The sequence below is a fragment of the Cryptotermes secundus genome, unplaced genomic scaffold (genome assembly GCF_002891405.2).
Source record: "Cryptotermes secundus unplaced genomic scaffold, Csec_1.0 scaffold318, whole genome shotgun sequence".
NCBI lineage: Eukaryota > Metazoa > Arthropoda > Insecta > Blattodea > Kalotermitidae > Cryptotermes > Cryptotermes secundus.
In genome coordinates, this window is record NW_019730108.1 from 1067502 (window position 1) to 1072344 (window position 4843).

The window sequence follows — 4843 nt, forward strand, 5'->3', positions numbered from 1 at the left end:
TGCTTTGTATCTTTTTCTTTTTTCTGCATATTCTTTTAGTTCGTTGCTATTCTGAGTTTGTCTTGCCCTGTGTAGTGCCTTTACTGTTGCTTTTCTCATATTGTAACATTCTGCATCGAACCATATTTTGGCCTCCCTCTCTTTGGCTGTTGGGGCAGCATTCTGCAGTATTTCAGACAACTTCCATGTGGCATCGTCGATTTCGATTTGTTCTATTATTTGCATGATGTCCTCTTGTTTTCCCAATACATATTTTTGGATTCTTCTTGTTTTTTCAGGGTGCTTGTTTCTGTTTTCGTTTGCTGTTCTTTGCCCCCATATTTGAATCTTGTGCTTATCGGTAGGTGTTTCCTTAGTGGTGAGGTTGATGATGTTTTTATTTTTTGTTGTTTTATTTCTATCTCGTTTCCTTTCTTGAACACGAGGTCAATACAGCTGCATCCATTCAGCGCTATGTATGTCATCACATCTCTTATATTTGCTAGACAGAATCCTTCTTCCTGTAGTAGTTTCGTAACCTCTTGGGTTTTTTTGTCGGGTTTATCAATTCTACAGTTTATATCCCCTGCGAGTATGGCTGGTTTTTTGTGGTCTAGTCTACTGATTGCACTTGCTCTCTTCTATGTTGGTTTGGGGTGAAATATATATACCTATTATTTCTAGGTATAAAGAAGCGCCCTGGAGAGGTAAGTGTAACAGCTCAAGGGAGATGCAGAGATATTCAATCCATGGGACTTCTTTCTGTTGCCTCAGAATTGTGTCTATAATCTCTATCGCGTTTGTTGTGTTGTCTCATGGAACAACTAAGTTCTGAATAAAAAAAAATTAATAAGAGATGAAAGCCAAAACTTTTATTTTCAGCAGGGTTGCCAACAAACAAAGATGAATAATCTGATATTGTTATGTCCCCTTCTAAAGTATTTGTCTCCATTCATTACTCGAAGTGCACTGAAAGTGTACAGTAAATCATGCTTTCATCCTCTGTTGTATGCTCCTGACATCACATATTCTTTGTTCTACAAAAACATGGAACAGCAAATTCTCTCAGACAGAACAAAATTCAAACTGATGTCACTGCTGTGTGCTAGAAGAATAAACCAAAGCATGTGATCACAAGCTGTTTATTTTGCCTCCATGGCTTTGACTAAATGAGGCTGTGAAACATTTCTTGTAAAGAATATATGGGAGTTATATAGACTGTGTTGATGCATTGCATTTGTGTAGCTCTCAGATGGTGGCCAATTTTATGGGCAATGTAAAACTGGCTTGCAGTTACCCTCAACAGTCATGAAACTTGTGATTTTAGAGCAACAGTATTTTAGTATATTAACCTGTCTCAGCCAGCAGGGAAGGTTTTATTTGCCTCGCTGATACTTTGAGGATGATCTAGCATAACATATAATTCATATACCTGTTCAGAAAGAGCACTGCTGTCACTAGTCTGCTTCCATTTCTGGGTGCAGAGGCCTGCTGGCAATAACAGGGTTAATGAAAACTGAGGGTTCACATGAACAAGTCATAGCACACTTCCGTCAAGTTACAGAAGTGCCCACATGTGTAAAATTATGCTGTTCATTGTAGTCATGTAGCATGTGTGCTGTATGTGACAGATGGCACACTCACCATTAATGGGGACAAGATACAATCGTATCTGTTGACACTGGTAGTGACACTTTATTTCTTCCTATGACACAGCAGCATGTTTTGTGAGTGTGTTTCTGTGCTTCACATTAAGAAACAAGCAACAACCATGCAAAGTGGAAAAGTCTGTGTTAGAGTTGAGGACCAATGGTGATGAAATTTTCTTCTTTGAAATCTGCACCAAGGCTCACATTTCTGTGTGACAGAATTAATTTTATATTCTGAGCAGACATTTTGATAAATTGAAGATTACTGTGATAGTTTTAGACGATATTGTTCAACCAAGGTGGTCACTCAACTTCAAGGCCTGTATGAAGATTTAGATATTACTAAATTATCAGTGGCTAAATAAGAATTCTGGAAGAAGAAATTATGTAAAAATCAAGGAGATAATTATTTTATATTGTATACATTTCATACTACACTTTTCCACCTTGCTTGTGTGTTTTATGTTGGTAACACATGTTGTGGTTTCATCTGGTGAGAGACTGCAGCGCACGCACCGGCTTTATGATATCAACAGACTCAAGTTTGTGTTGTTGCAGTGAGAATCTAGTCAATATTACCAACAGGACACAGGTGGCTGTGAGGTTGGTATCACGTGACAATATGAAGAGTATCGTCCATTTTTCAGATTTGTTAGGGTGTTTAGTGTCTGGGTAGTGTTCATCAAGTGTGATTTAATTTGTAACCACTTCATGTCATGAATCGTCTGTCAGAATTTGTTTTTTCATAGTGACTCTGCTTGTGGTTCTTTGAGTCTTCACTCATGTACACATGCTGCATTCAGGCTACACAGTGTCACAGTGTTATCCTGCTAGTGTTTAGTTTAATCTACTGTGCACCAATGATGAGCCTGACATACAAGCTTAATGGAAAGCCAAAGAACTACTTCATGAATCTGACTTATTCTCTTACAGATAGTTGTGTTCCTTTGGGCATTTAAATAGGATTTCTAAAGAAGGTGCTGATATTTTACTAGAATTTCAGGTGTTTATAATCTATTGTTCACCATTGTCACCTATACCTCATTGGGGTTTTAATGCAAGCCGAAAGCTGGAGTTCTGACGAAACAATCAGTGACATACGTTTTTCAGTTTATTATGCTGGATGACATCTGATTTGTAGTTCAGAACTGTGCATTTGGATGCAAGGATACCAACAGAAGTGGAGAAACAGTCTGGGAAGACTAATGTGACTGCCTTCCACAACCAGTATCCCATAAATGATGGGGGACAAGACTAAACAGCGATGGAGAGACGGGGGCCATCTTTGGATTTATAGGAATAGGTTTAATGACCTAAAACTACATAGCTATAGGAAGACCAAGGCATAGGTGGGTGGATAACATTAAAATGGATCTTAGAGAGCTAGGATGTGGTGGTATGGACTGGATTGATCTGGCTCAGGATAGGAATTGGTAGAGGGCTCTTGTGAACATAGTAATGAACCTTCAGGTTCCATAAAGTGTTGGGAAATTCTTGAGTAGCTGAGCGAGTGGCGGCTTCTTATGAAGTGCTCAGCTTCATGGAGTCGGTTAGTTAGTTAATACTAACTAGTGGTTAGTATAGTGGTGATGTATTCTGCATAAATTCTCCATCTTCTCTTTTAGCTAAATTGATGATAATGTCTGGATACATTTTAGTTTGTCTGTTTCTCTATCAGTTCATCTCTCCAACTCCTTTAACAAATTTTTAATGAAATTTGATACCATTTGGAATACGTAATAAAGTTTTTGAATCAAATGTAATTTTGATGTTACTGTCTTCTGGGATGTGATGCCAAGTACTTTGATACACGGTGTCACATCCTAGATGGCAGCAATCGTCATGGTCACTGCCATGAGGATATCAATCTCACAAGTATAATTTTGATGCTCCCTAGAAGTTTCTAGACCAGCTCAGTGACTTGTAAGCTTCTCAAATAAGCTGCTTCATGGAATTAGTTAATTCTACAATGTGAAGCTGCCATTTTATGTTGCCGTAGTAGCTCTTCTATTGTGGGTAAATAATGCATAAAAAGCCCTGAAGAACTTCAGATGTATAGAAAAAATCTCAAATATTTGACTATCTAGTTTATATAAAATGCTAACAGATGTCACATGCTGTTAGATATTGTGATTTCTGTAATGGCTGAAATTTGCAACACTTGGCACTTGTAAGGTTAATATAATTTTGATAAAATTATACCTTGACATGAAGCCTTATATACATTTTCAGATATATTTTAGTAAATATTGGGCAGTGTGAAGAATACTTCACATGTAATTTGTAGCCACTAAGGGGATAAATATTTTATTTGATATATGATTCATTCATGTGATAACATTTCTAGATAACATTCATCAAATAGTGAAGAGATATTGATGATTCTGCATACTCATGACCAATGGTGATTTTAGTTTAAAATAAATAACTGATGCAGCCATTGCACCCAAATAATTATAATTTCTATGTACATTATGAACCTTAGAAGTACATTATCATCAAATACTGCAGATTTAAATTCAGAAAGGTTTCAAGCTGAGCTACCCAGTGTGATGCAACAGAAAATCACCATTGCTCATGGCCCAGTGATTCTTTAACACGAAGCGTGCATTGGCCGCTAAAATATCTGGATCAGGCCTCAAGCAGAGCCAGTGTCTGACAGGTGTGCAGCATGGATGATATTTTTGTAGAACCAGAGGTGATATATTTATAACAATAAAGAGTATGTAGCGTTGTGTGATTGCAGTCATGTGTGTCACCTCAGTCAACATTATTTCAGGTTCCTGCAATTAACATGATTTGTAAATGTTTACTGGGTGCCACCTTCTAAACATAGTTGGCTAGCCTGGAAGGTAACAAACACAGAGCAAAACGTCCAACCCACTAAAGTATTGTATGTAGGTCCATGATTTATTTAATCTGTCTTGCAGTGCATACACTCATTTATCTCCTTCTCTCCCTCGCACTACATGTTTCGGCATAATAATGCCATCTTCAGGTGCTTACTTATCCACGTCAAACCAGTTCATTGCATGCCATGTTCACACATTAAAATAACTAAAATATGTATATATCATATACATTGTCAAACGTTAAAAATATTAAAATTGTTCAGGATACCACATCGCTACGTCGCCCCTCACTACGTCAGTCACGCCCATTCTCCTTTGTTGGAGCACTCCTTCACAATCTTGTGTGTCTGTAACGTGAATTTT